At 37.5% G+C, this 17,999-nt stretch overlaps 2 pseudogenes across 2 annotated transcripts; both read right to left on the reverse strand.

Moving 5' to 3' along the window:
- Positions 1–8,160: 8,160 nt before the first annotated feature.
- LOC308639460 (B-cell CLL/lymphoma 9 protein-like) lies at positions 8,161–12,670 on the reverse strand (annotated as a pseudogene). Its single transcript has 3 exons — positions 11,903–12,670; positions 10,660–11,457; positions 8,161–10,513 (listed from the first exon to the last, which is right to left on the reverse strand). The product of its transcript is annotated as a B-cell CLL/lymphoma 9 protein-like (transcript).
- A 41-nt stretch (positions 12,671–12,711) lies between these two features.
- On the reverse strand, positions 12,712–12,906 carry LOC308639461 (annotated as a pseudogene). Its single transcript has one exon. The product of its transcript is annotated as an uncharacterized misc_RNA (transcript).
- Between the last annotated feature and the right edge of the window lie 5,093 nt (positions 12,907–17,999).

Genomic DNA, 17,999 nt, shown 5'->3' on the forward strand with positions numbered 1-17,999 from the left:
TTCCTTCTGATGAAATCTTATTTACATTGAAGAAAACAAAAACTGTGACAAATGCATTAATTTGAGTCAACAACTGAGAGTACATCATCCTAGGTAGATGTTCACTACTTATAAGGTATTCACTCCTCAAAAGTACAAATGTTCAATATGATTTTGTCATTAAAAAATTAACATGATATTAGCCTAAAGAAAAAAAAGAAGTCTTCAGATGTCAGAAATTAATAGAAATCTCAAAACCGAGGGATGGATGCATACTATGAGTTGTATGGTAGCCTAGGAGGCTAAAGTATAGAAGTACAAAGTGGCCTTAATTTGTGTGAGCAGTTGAATTAAAGCCATCTGCATAAAACTGAAACACTAAATAACTGCCATATTCATGTAAATGAAACTAGGAAAACTCCACCCATAATGTTCATCGAATCTATGAGCTATCATGTGCCCACTAATATAAGAAGAAAAAAGAATATTCTTTAAAAAATAAAACCTGAGGCTGTACAAATAGTGGATATGTGATTAAATTTAAATTATCTTCATACTTTTGGAAACCAGAGTCAGGGCATTAGTATGAAACCTGATCAAAGACTAGTGAAACCATGGGGAAAACAAATAGAAAGGCATTCTTTTGTGACTCTTCAACAATCCAGGGCTCACTGGACAACTAATGGAAGAAAATAAACAGAAAAATATGAGTTTTATATTTATTAGTTTTATTACATGGGTAAACTATTCACAGTTAGAGATATGTGCACACACACACACATAAAAAATAATGAAAAAAATTAAGACAACTGAATGTTATGAAAGAGTCTCTGAAATAAGTAGTTTAAAATTTATAAAAGAATTTAAGAAGGAATGTAGACCACAATGGATTGGAGAATGCTATAAAAATAGGTTGTATTTGAAAAATAATCAAGCTCAAATAGAAATCTTATAAGTCGGTCATTAAAATTAGAAACTCAATGAAATAAATAGTTTGACATAGAGAAAGCATTAGTGACTTGAAAGTCAGAGATTATGAAAAACACACAGCAATACAGAAAAATAAAGATGGAAAATAAGAAATAATTTGAAATGTGAAGAATATAGAGAAAGTTTAACATACATGTTGTGGACTGAATATTTGTGTACTCACAAAATTCATATGTTGAAACAGTAATCTCCCATGTGATGGGGAGGTGAGGACATTAGGAGATGAATAGGTTTAAATTATGTCATAAGGATTGTAACACTGATGATGATATTAGTTCTCTAATAAGATAGGAGAGGAAGGTAATGAGAGAGAGAACATAAAGAGGAAAGGCCATGTGAGCACACAATAAGAAGGCAGCAGTCTATAAGGCAGAAAGAGATCCATTGCCCAAACCTTACCCTGCAGGCACCTGGGTTTCAGACTTCCAGGCTTCCAAAACCATCAAAAATAGTGTCTGTTGTTTGAGACAACCAGAATATGACATGATATAACAGACCAAGCAGGATAAGACATACCCGATGTAAAGTGGGCTAAAGAAGGAGAGAATAGAAGGACTCATTGATAATTTCTCCAAATCTGAAGAAAGACATATATCTTTAAATTGAAAACACAACAAAAGAAGATTTTTTAAAGTAGAATAAATATAAATGAATATAAACCTGAAAATATTGTGGTATAGACCTACCGAAGAATAAAACAAAGAGAAATGTTGAAAGAAATCAGAAAAATACCGTTTATCTACAGTTAGACAGATAGTATATTTATCATTAGCAATAATTGAATCTAGCAAACCAAAGGATATTATGATTAAATCACTAAGGAAAAATAACCAATCTGGAAATCCATAACCAAATAATCTATTAGTCAAGTGTGAAACACAGAATATTTCAGAACACAGACTCATTTAAGGGAGAATTTGAACTGTTTCCAGAGGGAGATTAAATCACTATATTTTCAAACAGAAAAAGACAAGAGAATTTACCATTTACAGACCTTTGCTGTGTAAAACTAAATAAGAATAGATACTTAACAAAAACAATTATTATAATTCCTATGAGAGATTAAAAACAAAGTAGATATAAAATATTATACATATGAATTACAAGCAAGAAAAAATAAGTTGAACTTATAAGTTGTGCAAAGAATATAATTAAAGAAGCCCTATATACTCTACTTCATTTCTTAAATTTTATATATAAATTATTAATTTTAAGTAGGTATTATGTTTACATTACTGCAGTAATGTTCACTAAGTGGCTTAAAAATATAAAGTAATTCTATGTAGCAGTTTCACTGACTAAATAGTTTAATAGGCATTTAAATAGAAAAATCTCAAATGGTCAATGAAGAAAAGTTTAATTGTATATGTATGGTATACATATGTTTCATATAGACATATATGATATAAAAAGTATGTATACTGTGAAATCATTTTTTTAAAAAATCAATAAATATTTGGTAAATGGATCAATATAATTTCAATATTCTGAAACTTAGAAAGGATAAGAATTATAAGTTCTTTCAACAATGAGGAATTTTTTGCCCAGAAATTTTTATTGAATAGAATATTTAACTATTTCCAGATTGAAATTTTGAAATTTCTGATTCCAACCTTAACGGTCTATTCACCTTAACACACAAATCTCAATTCATTCACGACCTAAGCCTCTTTTGTCATTTAATGATTTGTTGAGTAATATCACTCAGATAAATAAACTGATATGCAGAATTCTTGCTTTCTGGACTGAATGTAAAGATGTTCAAAAAACTGAGCTATTAAAAATAAGAGTTAAGATAGGAGGAAGTATATGGGGTTAAAATTCTTAAAAAGCATTTTAAAATATCCACACACCTAATACTAGGTGAAATCAAATGAAATGTTCAATCTTTTAGCTAATAAAATGCCAATTTTATATAATTTAATCTAAGGATTCTGTTTTATGGGCTACATTTATATGTTTGTAAATTTCATAGAAAAAGTTCTGAAAAGATACATAGCAAATTTATAAATCACCTTTAAAGATAAAAAGAAAGACATAATTTAGGGATGGTAGTCACAAGAGTGACTTAGAAATACATGTGAAATTTTAACTTTTTAAAAGAAGAATGTGCCAGGCATGGTGGTGCACGTCTGTATTCCCAGTGGCTCCAGAGGCTGAGGCAGGAGGATCACAGTTTCAAAGCCAGCCTCAGCAATTTAATGAGGCTGTAAGGAACCTACTGAGAACATGTCTTAAAATAAAAAAAATGAAAAGGATTGGTATGTGGCTTAGTGGTTAAATCCAATGAGTTCAATTCCAAGTACAAGAAAGAAAGAGAAAGAAAGAAAGAAAGAAGAGAGAGAGAGAGAGAGAGAGAGAGAGAGAGAGAGAGAGAGAGAGAAGGAAGAATATGTAAGTGTGTGTGTGTGTGTGTGTGTGTAGTTAAAATCTGTTTTCCAAAATTATCTCATTACATCTATCAAGTGCCTATTAGGTACTAGTCCCATGGCAGCAAAGTTTTTGTGTATTTTTACATTTTTTTTATTGGTAACCCCAAGCTGAGAAAAAAAATATTCCTGAATATTTTTAACTAAGCCTGTTAACAATAGGCTTTTGATACATTCTTCGAATTGGGACTATACACAATCTATTGTCAGAGCTGGATCACATTTATCAGATGAATACAATATTTTTTTTATTATTGGTTGTTCATAACATTACAAAGCTCTTGACATATCATATTTCATACATTTGATTCAAGTGTGTTATGAACTACCATTTTTACCCCGTATACAGACTGCAGAATCACATCGGTTACACATCCACGTTTTTACATAATGCCATATTAGTAACTGTTGTATTCTGCTACCTTTCATATCCTCTACTATCCCCCATCCCCTCCCCTCCCATCTTCTCTCTCTACCCCATTTACTGTAATTCATTTCTCTCCCTTTTTTTCCCTTTCCCCTCACTTCCTCTTATATGTAATTTTGTATAACAATATTTTTAAATAAAAGTTATTCAACATTGTCCAAGCCCTTTAATTTAAAGTTACAGTATTGATCCACTCAGACTAGAAAATTTTTAATTTAGCAAATAAAACAAGCTTTCAATAGGGCTTCATCTTCCAAGTTTGGGAAAAACTCAGTATTCATCCCAAATTGCTGCTGGGGTGAGAAGGAAGTGAACTGCAGAGTGAGCTGTCAGCAACTCCCCAGGATCTGAAGGAGTTCAACACATGCTCTCCACATTCTGACCTCTGCTGTCAGTCATGATTCACCAATAGCCTATTCTTCTTAAACATTTATCATCTGTTCCCCAGACATCAACAATTGGATATAATTTTTGCAGGCTGTCATTTGTCATTATTTTGGAGATAAAGAGAGAGTGAAACATTCTTTGGAATTTAGTATTTCTTCTACTTTCCACATATTGTGTACTTACAGAGAAGAGAGTTTCTTCCTTTTTATATCAAAGTGAACTACACTTCAGCAACAGAAATATTAAATGTAAACAAAGTAATCTATAATGAAAATCATTATTTGAGAGATTTCAGCATCTATACCAGACAGATTTAATTTAAAATATTAAGCTGCATAATTGTCAGCGTGTTAATCCAAACAGACAATAAACTGTGGGGAGCCATTCTCACACGTGACTGGGCGACTCCCGGTTTGGGTCTGAGGCGCTCTGGCTGTGTCGGAGCTTTCCCTGCCCTCTCCTGATGAGAACCCGTCCGTGTGGGGGTGTGACTGACCACTGACCCCGGGGGCCCAATCACTGACCCTGACCTTGGAGTGCGGCCCCCCCTCAACCTTCATTGGATGGAATTCTCCCCTGAATTTCTTGTTCCCCAATAAAAGGCTACTCCCTGGCGTGTGCGCTCTCTCTCTCTCTCTCTCTCTCCTGCTAGCCCTGAGTAATCCTTGCTGCCCTACAGGTGGTTCGAGGTGGGAGCCAGAGAGGGGAGCCGTCTCAGACCTGGTCATAGAAAAAGGTAACTGAGTCTGTGTGTTTTATTTTGATCTCTGCTAGCTAACTTTTATGCCAAGAACCTCATTAATGAAACCATTGCGCTGGCCGCATGGTGGAATAAACAAGCACAAATAAAAATCTGACACTGTCATTTGAGTAATTCGTTACTCACCTTCTCTAATAAGTAATTATTCAATTAAATGCCAGGGGAAAAGTTCCATGTGCTAAATTATAATCATTGGCTTAATTCATGTCAAGTGATGTGAGAGGCCTCTAAATTTTTTTCCCAATTTGAAAAAACTTTCTGATTTTCTAATTGTTTCTAATTTATTTCTAAAATCAGCTTTCTGATTTTCTAATTCATCTGTCAAAGTGTCAGGCATGATCTCAATTTAACTCTCTAGTCAAATTAGGCTTCATATTGCCTTAACTTGTTTTGTTTTTTTGGTATGGAACTCAAAACCCAGGTGTGCTTAACCACTGAGCAACATCCCTAGCCCTTTTTCATTCATTTATTTATTTATGTATTTATTTATTTATTTATTTATTTATTTATTTATTTATATATACATGACAGTGGAGTATATTTTGACATATTATATATGCATAAAGTATAATTTATTCAAATTAGGATTTCAAAATGTTTTTTTAAATCTCCAATTTCCACACAATTTCAGTCTTTTTTTAACTTGAAGAAAGATGAAGACTCCCTACATTAATTTTACAAAAAAATTACTTATTGAAGTAATGGTCAAGAGAGAATTAGGGAATGTCAGGAAATTATTCTAAATAATTCAACTGTTTCTATATGTACCTGTGCTCTCATAGTGTATTGCTTTCATATTTCCACTGGTAGCAACGCATTATTTCTTGCTCCCCATTTATGCTATGAGAATCACACTGTGAATAATAATAAGAAAATATAGCATTTTGTTCCTTCAAATTAGCTCATAGATAAAAGGATTTACAGGAAGAAGTGTGAAGAAATTGATTTGCATACAAGACATTACTCCAAAGCAGAAAATCACAGAGCCTCCTGATATTAAACGAAGGAAAATTAGAAAATAATTCCACATTTTGTAAATAAACAATTTGGGGTTTAGAAAAGGTAAGTTGATTAACTAAGAGCACACAGCAAGTTAATGGCAAACTGAGTCTAGAATTTGGATCCCCTAATTCCTACACTGGTTAATTTCTACTACCAAAGGTTGAGAAAAGATTTATAGAATAATATAAAGGAAAAGGACATGAATGAAGTCATTTGTTTGATACTGTTTTAAGACACAATACCAGTAAGAGCATCACAGATATTCAATTTTAGAAACAGATTGAAACTAATATAGCAGCTCAAGTCCTAGATTATTTAGTGTTAATCTTGGGAGAAAAGAAGAAAAATAATGATCTAAGATATTCTAGTTATCACAAAGCAATTAGAATGCAGTTTATTTAGATAAAATTGTCATAGCTGGGTATCCCACACAGCAAAGTAACATGGTTCAAAGATCTATACCTTAAGCCCTGAGTTTATATTGATTTCCAGAGTGGTGACATCACCACTTCCTTCTCTTTGCAGGGCAAGTACTGCAATGTTCAAACCAGGTAGAATGAAGGTGCTCTTACCTTCTTGCATACTGCATATTACATGAGTTATGGAAAGGTTCACATTTGTCCTTGGTATCATATATGAGAAGTTATTCTTCAAAGTCAAGGTTTGGGTAAGTAGAGGTAGGTCCATGGAGTCAGTGTCTGGCAGCAAAACAAGGACTTGCTAGCTTTCATAGATACCTCACAAGATACTTTAAATTTTAAAAATAAAACTGCAATAAAAGACATTTGGGCATCTCAACAAATTCACAGAGATGGGACAGTTATTTTAAGATTTTGAGGAAAATCAACAGCTGTAACATACTCATTGCACTACAACTAGGAGATAAGTACAATTACAACATTAGATCCTGGTAATATTCCTTAGACTGTCACTTGTTTGTGAAGTTGGGTATTCTGAAGTTGTTGTGGCAAAAGCAACTACAGCTAGAGATGAGGATATGAAGTGGGATAGCGCCAGGGTATTCCTTTATGATGATTTTGAGTATTTTGTTTGTGGGGGTGGATATACAAATCTGTGCATGGGATAAAATTGAAAAAAAAAAGATAAAATGTGCACTAATAAATGTATATAAAACTGATGAAATCTAATTTAGGTCTAATGCTTGTACCAACTTCAATTTCTTGCTTTTAATATTATACTATAGTTATGTAAAATATTACCATTTGGGGGAAAATGATGAAGGGTTAACAAGACTTTTCTGTATATATTTTTAAATATATTTATTGAGATATCATTCACATGCCATGCTATTTTCTCATTTTAAAAAAGCATTTTTAGTGTATATAGAGTTGTACAACCATCAACACAATTTTGGAATATTCTTAATAATGCCAGATAGAAACTCTGTAGCTGTTTAATATTAGACTAATTCCTCTCTTCCTAGGCAACCACTGACATTCTTTTTGTCTGTAAAAATGTGTCTGTTATGGAAATCTTGTATAAATGGTGTCATATAATATATATATATGCTATTGTAGTGGCTTTATTTACTTGGCATAATTTTCCCAAGGTTCATCCATGTTAGAAAACATATTAGTATTTTATTCCTTTTTATCACTAAAAATTCTCTTGTGTGGTTAGGCATTTTTATCCATGTATCAGTATATGAGCATTTAAATTTCTCCATTTTCTATAGTGCTGCCATCAACATTCCTGTACAAGTTTTTGTATTGACATGTGTTTTGTTTTTTAAAATTTATGTTTCAATCCTCTCATTTTTATACTGACTCTGCAATTGTTGAGTCATATGACATCTCTGTTTAACCTGCTGAGTAACTATCAGACTATTTTCTATAGGAATTGTACAATTCTATATTTTTACTAGCAGAACATAAGGTTCTTATTTATTATCCACATTTTCTCTATCACATTACCTTGATTTAAATTGCCTCAGTCCTAATGTATGTGAAGTTTTATATCCTTTGCTTTTGATGTGAATTTTGCTGGTGACTAATATTCTTGAGCATCCTTTTCATTGTTTAGTGGCCACTTGCATATGTTTTTTGGAGAAATGTCCATTCATATACTTAGCCTATTTTTTAATTACATTATTCATCTTTTATTATTGAGTTGAAATAGATACAAATCACTTTAAAGATATACAATTGAAAAATGTCTTCTATTCTTTAAAGATAAAGTAGGTGGTGGCCTGACGTGGATGGAGCTGTAGCAAGAGGGATGTCTGGAGTTTCTATTGGCCCTGGACCTCCCATGCCAGGTAATTTTAGTCCCATTTGGGCTCCTGATAGCCCATCATCCTCTGCATGTGGGCAATGCCAGGTCCATGACCCTGAGGCTGTTTACAGCCTGGGACTTCCTCTCAAGGAAAATAGTGTCTGGCTAGGTTTCTGAGATGGAGTAATGCAGGATAGTGATCTATCAGGTATTCCAGTGGCTACAGGTCCGATGACCTCCTGCAGATCTGGGTTTGTAAACACCACCGAAGGTGTGCTGTTTCCCAAGACAGTGAAGGAGTCAGGATCCCTAGGCAGCCAAGATTACAAAGTGCTGTGTCTGCTGAACTTTGGGGCAGGTTTCTGGGGTGGCCAAGGGGGCCATCTCCTGGGAAGCCATCTGTCCTGGGAAGTTTCATTATCCCTCAATCTGGCCATTGTGAGGTAACAGGACTTGCTATAAAGGAGACTGTACTGGAGGGAAGCTCTGGGGGAAACCCATCCATACTTGAGGTACCATCAGAGGCTCCTGGGACCCATGCCCCATGATAGGATTGGGTGACATCAAGCCAGGCCCCATTGAGACACCATGAGGAGGTATGTTGTGTCCCATGGCATTCAGAGAGGGCATCTTATTGGAGTGAGAAAGTGACTGAGTCTTTCCCATTTGGCTAAGAGCTGGCATCAGAACCATGGGGATTGGACCTGAAATTTAAGGATTCTGTGTATGAATGCCCATTCCTGGCATATTATTCATTGATGGTAGGTTGGAAGAATGAGCTGGAGGGAAGTCATCATTAGAATTGGCCACAGTCTTGTTGGCATCATGGTATAATGAGGTCAAACTGGGCAAACTTGGGCATTCGAGACATGAAAATTGACAGTGGGTTCTGGGAAAGGATCGGCTCTGGAGGCATAGTGTAAGGTATACTAGAGGGACAACTTCCAGGGATATTCACATAGGCAAGCTAGCTGGCTGTAGGAGGTGGGGGGGGGCACCTGACTGTATACTTCCCAGCATGGCTGGGGAGGCCAGGGTGAGGGGAGATTTACAGTTTGTAGAAATCCCAGCACTCTGAAGGGGAGGTTTGGGAGAGGAGGTCCATCCAGATGATAGGGCAGGAACTGATGAAGACTTGAGGTGAACTGGTGATGCAGCAGCAGACCCCAAGACAGGGGAGGACTTAATGGAAGCAGCAGCAGCTGAGCTCACCAGCATGCCTGCCTGCTGTGATGGAGTCTGGGAGGTCTTGAGGTTCCTCGAGGACAAGCCCAGCATCAGGGACTGAACTTGGTGCATGACGGGAGACTTTAGATATTAATTCCTTGTGAAATATACCTGGAAGTTGCCACAGATATATCCAAGGGCTTCCATCCCAGGTCACGCTAAAGTGGAGGAGCTATGTTGAGGTTAGTGGCATTACTAGAAGGGTTAAGAGGAGTGGTGGCATGTGACTGAGCTGGCTGTTAGTTCATTGGTTGGGCCCAATTGATTCTCTGATATTCTGCAAGGCACTATTGCTGCCTGGACTCTGAGACATGGGAAGGAATGGCTTGGGGTCCATGCCATACTCCTGTTGAGAGTTCTCACCAAATGACAGGGATACCATCTTCTGCTGTGCAGGCAGCATGTCTGAACTACCTGTGTGTAATTTCATCATCTTCTCAGGGCCTGCCCTATCCTCTCTAATCTTCTGAAGTATCATCTGAGTGTTGGATCCCATGCTGAAATTTCGATCGAAATCTCCCTTTACCTCACTAGGAACCATCTCAAATTCAAGTTCCTGACCAGGGCCTATCTGTCAAGGCATTCCTTTTGGAAAGTCACCCCTGGAAGAACTCAGTGGACACTCAACTGGTAGTCAAGGAAAAATGGGATTGTTCCTATGCTTCATGTAGCACTGGGAGCCTGGGATCATCTTGTTCATTTCCATGCTGGGCCTGATGCCTTTCATGCTTATCCCTCAGGGAGAACCAGTTGTTTCTCTGTAAGGTACTATTGAAATATTTCTTCAGGCAATCCTTGGGGGTTAGGGAAGTGTTCCCCTAATCCAGGACTGCTGAAGGCTCCTTGGCCAGAAGGAAGGTTTCAACCATCTGGAATTTTTGGCCTATTATCTGACCAACTGACTTCAAAAAGGCCTGATCTAGGTGAGGGACTGGGCACATTTGGCCCTTTTATTTCATAGTTTATCATTCCTGCAAATATAGGGAGATATATTTGGCTTCCTGGTATGTTGTGATGGGGAACCATGTCCTTCAGGGGCTGAGAATGTGAAATATTGATATCATCAGAAAATGTCTCCTGTGCTCATATATGAATACATGATAACTCCACATCATGTACAACCACAAGAATGGGAAGTTACACTCCATGTATGTATGATATGTCATATACATTCTACTCTCATATATAACTAAAAATAACAAATAAAAAAGAGAGAATGGTTCTGTAAACCCAGGCAGCCAGCCTTCACTAGGAGTCATTTGTTTTGAAGGTGGTGGCCCTTGAACCACTCCCCACAGCCCATGCTGATGGACCATCATGTCCTGGAAGGAGCACTTCTGTACACCACTTGTTCCTGATTCCTCCTCCTGTCTTCATAAAACTTCTGCTGCAGTTTCAGCCACATTATCTGCTCAGGGGTCATGTATTCAGGGTGTCAGGTCCTATAGGCTCAGACTGGGAGTTGATAAAAGGTGGAACAATTTCATCTGGAGAAAAAGATATATCTCTATATCCTTGAGTTCCAAAGGGAGCTACCACATCTGTCAAGGGCCCAGGTCCTTACTTAGGCTTTGGGATTGAGCTATCATGGCCTGTATTGGCTCTTCTGTATTTTTCTGAGTTCCATCTAATATGCCAGAATTCTGATGGGGTCCCGATTTTGTCCTCCATTGAATTCTTTCCGTCAGAGAAAAGTATAAGCTGCATATCTCTGAGAGTTTGCAAGGAGTGCCCACAGTGCTCCAGCTGCTCCTGAGACAGGCTATCAGGGATTTCTCCCAATGTCGGGAGCTCACCGCTAGACACTGATAGAGATGGAGAGGTTTTGGGATCTTCTGATGAGCTATTGCTCCCCTGAGAGTTAGGGGTCACTGCTCCATTGTTGGGCATCTATTTTGGTCTGGTACCATCTGGGGGCAATGGAGTGGAGATGGCAGAACTGCCTACAGAAGGAATCAGTTTATTTTCTACCACAGAACTGTCATGGTACAGGGTATTTAGGGGTGCATCAGGCTTGGGTGCTGATGCCAGAATGAGTTAGCTGTAGTTGGGTGTTTTAGTCAGCTATTTTGCTGCTGTGACTAAAAGGACCAACCAGAGCAACTGTAGAGGAGGAAACATTTATTTGGGGGCTCATGGTTTCAGAGGTCTCAATCCACAGACAGCAGGCTCTATTCCTCAGGGCTTAAGGTGAGGCAGGAAATCATGGTGGAAGAGTGTGACAGAGAGAAACAGCTTACATGATGATCAGGAAGCAGAGAGAGAGGTATCCACTTGACAAATACAAATATATACCCCAAAGTCATGTCCCAGTTCCCACCTCCTCCATCTACACCCTACCACTTCAATTACCACTGAGTTACCCTATCAGGGGATTAATTCACTGCTTGGGTTGAGACTCTTATAATCCAATCATTTATCCTCTGAACCTTCTTGCATTGTCTCACATGTGATCCTTTCAGGGACACCTCACATCCAAACCATAACATCTGGTGTTCTGAGAAGAATTCTGTTCCTGGTTGGCTGGAGCTGGGGGTAGTTGTGGGAGAGGTTTCCAATAACTATCAAAGGCGGATGTCTGTGTATTCAGAGGGACTGTGCGTCTCTCTGTCTTGCTGTTAGTGATGTTCTAGGTGTGTTCAGAGAATTGTTTCACCCTGGTCCTTCAATACAGCTTCTTCAGCTTTATTGGACATCTCAATCGAAAACACATACACCACTTTGGCTGTAATCTTCTGAGTGGGTGTGGTCTTTGGGGCAGTACTTTGGCCATGGGAAAGGGTGGAAGACCTGGGCCTGTAGCAGTTGATGGAGTCTTGAAGTATGTTTTCTTTGGGAATCCTAGGACTTTATAAAGTCAGCAGAATTATATTCTGTCTTGCCAGAGTCATCTGGCATGTTTGGAGTCCCAGTTTCTCTCTGATTAAAGGAGTTGGTGGACATACTTTGTTGTTTTCTCCTTGCCCTGGACATCATTTCCAGCCCCATTCTTCAGCCTAATGCTCCCATCTGGGCCAGGGTATGACCACCACTCTTGGAGTCATAGGGGGATGGCTGGGATTGGTTGGCTGAGTACCCCCAGTTTACTCTGATTAGAGATTCTGGAATCCAGCTGGGGATTTCCAGATAAGGACATCACTGCAAGAGGATGAACCATCACGTCCTGCTTGATTTGTAGCTACACTGTGGGTTTTCTGATGGAGAGTTCCTCAATTCAGGGTTACTGGAATGCATTGATTGAAATCCTGAGCTTGCAGTCACAAAAAGGGATGGTCTTACTGAGTTCCTCTTGGGCAGCTGCTGGGGGCAGCAGCAGTGGTCCACTGCTTTCTTGGTGTGTCCCTTAGCATTGGTCACCTGCATGCCTTTTTCCTCTTTGTTTTTCTCTGCTGTGGAAGTGGGTCTTTTTCCCGTGTAGCTCCCACATTCTTTGGGTGTGTGCCTCCTGCTGCCAAAGGAAAATCTTGCATCTCTAGGGAACTTAAAATCCCAAGGGTCACAACACCACAGTGCTCATCCTAGAGGTGGTGAGTCCAGGAATTCCTTCATTAAAGGTGACACTCACCTTTCAAGGTGTCCAATTTATTCTCTTCTTCTACATAGATAAAAAGAGCTTTCTGAGAATGATCTCTGCTACCCAAACAAAAGGAAAATTTTAAGACTTAAGTGGAAGGACACTACCTAATCCCACATTCAGTCAATATCTATCTTTCCACTCTCTGGTGATCATCTTTGCTTACATTTCTGCAATTTCACCACTAATCCTGTCTTGCCACCTGGAAGTAGGAGTGGGGGAGGGGCAAGGAGAAGCAGATTAGGGGAGGTGGTTTCAGTTAGGGGCAGCTTTGAATCCCCCAGTGGCCAGGCTGGGGTCAGCGGCAGCAGTGACACAGCATCTCCCCCTGCAGCAGGAAAGGCAGCAGCGGTGCCACCCCACTTCTGCAGGCACTCATAGGCTCCATTATCTACCTGTGCCTCCGCCTTTCCAGCTCCCCTCTCCTGATACCACCCCTTTCCCCTCCCTTTGACCCTGCCCCAGCTGCACTGCACCAAGAAAGTTACTGCCACCCTGCCTCAGATGCCAGGAGAGAAGTGCCCCCTCCCCTGGCCCCAGTGTTCCACGGGTAGGGGAATGGGGACTGCCCGTACCAAATGCCTAAAGTGTTTACTAAATTTATTTCTGGATGGCCTATTTCTTGGTGAGATCATTTGTTATTTCTGAGTAGCTACACCACCAAAGTTTGGGATATAAATCTTTAATATTATCATACTTTCTTGTTAGATTGTTCCCTTTTCCATAATGAAGTGACATTCGTTTTCTTTTCTGATTAATATTGACTTGAAGTCTATTTTGTCAGATATGAGATTAGCCACTACTGCATGTTTGTGATATCTGTTTGTGAGAAATATTCTTTTCCATCCTTTTACATTTAATCTGTGGATGCCTTTGCCAGTAAGTTGAGTCTCTTGTATACAACATATAGTTAGATCTAACTTGCCTTTTAACCCACTCTGACAGACTATATCTTTATTGGAGAATATAGACATTTACATTTAATTTTATTACAGAGGGATAATTTTTATTTCCTTCCATATTCATTTTTATTATAGATTTTTAGTTATGGATAGTAGTTGGGTTCATCCTGACAAACTCATTCATGAATGGAATTCAGTTAACAATTCTCCCCTTTTTCCTCTGCCTTTCCCTGCCATCCTTACTTCCTTCTCTCCATTTTAATTTATTTTGAATGTTTAATTCATTCCTGATTTTTAATTTCTTACATGCACTTCTAATGAGTTCTGTTCATTCATTGGCTCTAAAATCTGTTGTTAATTTTACTTACCTTACAAATAAGTTCTCTAATACTGGCTTTGTAGTCATGAGTTATTTGTTTTATATTTATCTTGGAAGCTTTTCTTGTTTAATTTGTGAAGGATAGCTTTGCTGGATATAGCACCTTGGATGACAATAATTTTCTTTCTGGGTATAGTATACATTTTTATAAGCCCTCCTGGTTTTTAGAGTCTATAATGAGAAATGAGCTTAACTCTAAATGGCATACTTCTACATGTGACCTGCTCTTCTTCTCTTGAGGTGTTTACAAGTCTGTTTTTGTTATGGATATTAGACATTGATTCATAATAAGTCTTGGAGACAGTCTTTTAAAAAATCTTGTTGATGTGGGTTTCTGAATGCCTCATGTATTTTGATTTCCATCTCATTCCCAAATTCCCATTGAATTTTTTCCTCATACTTTTTTACCAAAAAGCTTAAGCATGCCCTTGTGTATCTTGGTACCTTTATCACGGCCAATCATCCTTAGATTTGGTTTATTAATGTTTTCTTGGAATTTCTGAATAGCTTAACCATGGTCTTTTATCATCTATACTTTATCGCAGATTGAATTTTCAAGACAATACATCTTGATTCTGAGGCCTGAATATATTTAATATATTTCTCTAATATACTAGTTTAATTTTGATTTTGACTAAGTTTTTAATAGGATTCTTTTTTTTTCTTTTCAAGGTTATCTGTTTGGTTCTTTTTCACAATATCTATTTCTTTATTGAGATTACCTTTAGTCTCTTGTGTTTTTATCTCTTAGTTATTCCTTTGATCTTCTGTTAGTTTGTTTGTCATTTTAGCCATCAACATTTTGAATTCCTTGCCTGGAATTTCATCCAATCAAATAGCTGAAGATTCTGTTGTTTTGTAAACTTTTTTGAGATGTCTTATATCCTTGCTTCCTCACTTTTGCTGTACTTCTATGTTGCGATTTGCCCATCTGCCAGAAATGATCTTTCTTCCTATTTTATCTATTGGTTTCTTTAATAGACTGCTTTCCCTTAACTATGTGTCTTGAGCCCAGAGCATATCTCTGAATCAAAAGATCCAGTCAAAATTTTATTGGAGCTTTGTTCAATCCATATGAGGGAAGATGATAATAATGTGAGGCTGAGACAGGAGGATTAACAATTCAAGGCCAGGCTGTAAGCAACTAGTGGCTAATCTCATAAAATGAAGAAATAGGTTTCAAGTCAATATTAATCAGAAAAGATAGGAAATTCACTTCCTATCTGAAAAGGGAACTATCCAACAAGAATATATAATAATAGTAAATATTTATACCACAATCAGATGTTCACATGGGAAGCTAGCAGCAAGGGTACCTCTCAACCTTTGCAATCCCCAGACTTCATTGCTCTACGTGCCTGACCCAAAAGTAGGCAAATTCTGGGTCAGGCTGGCAGCTTCTTTTATTAGTTTGCCACCCCCAGCCTATGCTAACTGTGGTGGGGGGGCATGAAAAATGGTTCTCACCCTTATAATTCTGATTTTGCTCAGAATCTCTGCTCCTTAGCCAAGACATTTTAGTTGCTTTTTTCTCAACAACTTCTCCCACTATCTCTGGGTCAGTTAACTATTCCACAGGTTCCTCCATGTCCATATTATTTGCTGCACTTCCTCTTTCTCCTCTCTCCTCTCCTTTCTTTCTTTTCTCCTTGTTCCACCTCCCCTCAGCAGTAGGCTGGTGGCACTGACACCCCTTCCAGCCAAGCTGACATGTCTTTAATATATAATTTCTTATAATTTATTCAGTTTCCAATTTTCTGTGTCCTTATGATTATCTAGCTGTCCATTTTTTTATTTCAGTGAATTACCTTAGTAATCCACCTCACTGAGGAATACTCTTCCCACTTTTTAAATCTTGAGCTGAGGAACAGTTAGGAAGTGCACCCCTCTTCTGATCTCATAGCTTCTCCTTTCCAAATTCAACTTTTAAATTTACACATATAAGTGAAATAATGTGGTATTCGCCTTTCTATATGTCTTATTTCATATAACACAGAGTCCTCCAAGTCCATTCAATATTTGCAAATAACGGAAATTTGTTCTTTTTTAAAACTGAATCATGCTCCATTGTGCATACATATACCACAATTTCTGTATGGACTCACCTTTTGATGTACACTTAAGTCAATTTTATAACTTGGCTATTGTGAATAATGTTGCAATTAATATAGGACTTCAAATATCTTTTTGGCACACCACATTATTTTCCTTTTGTGTATTTTCAGTAGTGGCATTGCTGGGTTATATGGGAAACTCTGTGTGTGTGTGTGTGTGTGTGTGTGTGTGTATGCGTACGTGTGCACACACATGTGCACTAGGTTATTGAACCCAGGGCCTCATGCAGGCTACAAATTTTTCTTCTACTATGCTACATTGCCAGCCATATTTTTAATTTTTTGAGAAACTTCCATGTAGTTTCCCACAGTGCTTATACTATTCTATATTTCCACCAACCACTTAAGAGAATTCACTTTCCTTCACATCCTTGAGGATTCTTTTTAAATCACTTTGTACTAGCCATTCTCACAGGCATGCAGTATCTCATCATGAGTTCAACATTTGCACTTCTCTGAAGACTAGTGATATTAAGCATTTTTTCATATAGTTGACCAATTGTATATTTCTATGGCCCTTGCCCATTTTTAAATCAAATTATTACTTGAGGTTGAATTGTGTGAGTTTCTTATATATTTTAGAAATTAACACTTTATCAGATTATGGTTTGCAAATTCTTTCTTTAAATTTTAGTTTGTCTTGGGGCTGGGGATGTGGCTCCAGCGGTAGCGTGCTCACCTGGCATGCGTGTGGCCCAGGTTCGATCCTGAGCACCACATACAAACAAAGATGTTGTGTCCACCAAAAACTAGAAAAATGAATATTAAATTTCTCTCTCTCTCTCTCTCTCTCTCTCTCTCTCTCTCTCTCTCTAAAAAAAATTAGTTTGCCTCTCCACTTTGTTGATTGTTTCTTTTGTATCTTCATTTTTTCGTCTACATTTTTGGTGTCATATCAAATAAATCATTGTTTAGACTAATGTTATGAAGGATAATATACTTGAACCTATAAAACTACAAGAAGAAAACATAGCGTTATTTAGCTTTTCTTTAATAGAATACTTTTATTAGTGATTAAATATTCCTACTCATTATTGACCTGTTCATATATTGTATTTCTTCATGATTCAGTCTTGGCAGATTGTATGTGTCTAGGAATTTATCCATTTCTTCTAGGTTATCCAATTTATTGACATATGTTGTTTGTAGCAGTTTCTTGTGATCCTTTGTATTTCTGTGGTATCAGTTATAATATCTTCTGTTTTTTTCCGGTTTTATTTATTTTATTGTTCTACCTGGGACAGAAGTTGTGGGAGATTTAAAATGGAGATTGAGGTAAGAGTCTGGAATATAGGGTCAGGAAGGCAGAATATTGGTCTCAGAGAATCATGCAAAGCTGAAATTGTCAGACAGTGTTAGAACTGTCAGGGAACAAAACAGAAGAAAGGATTCCAGGGAATCAGATAAGACCAAACTATTAGAAAACATGTATCCATGAAGAACAAATAATGCCCAAATAAATAAATAAATAAATACAGAATTCTAGATCCAAGGTCGGTAGAGAATCAAAGAGTGGGATACTAAATCACAGAGGACAATGTAGTGCCCTTTGGTACTAGATGAAAAGTAGTCCCTTCATTACTCTTGTGGACTC

This window comes from Spermophilus citellus (assembly GCF_964194105.1).
Source record: "Spermophilus citellus genome assembly, chromosome: X".
In the NCBI taxonomy this organism is placed as follows: Eukaryota; Metazoa; Chordata; class Mammalia; order Rodentia; family Sciuridae; genus Spermophilus; species Spermophilus citellus.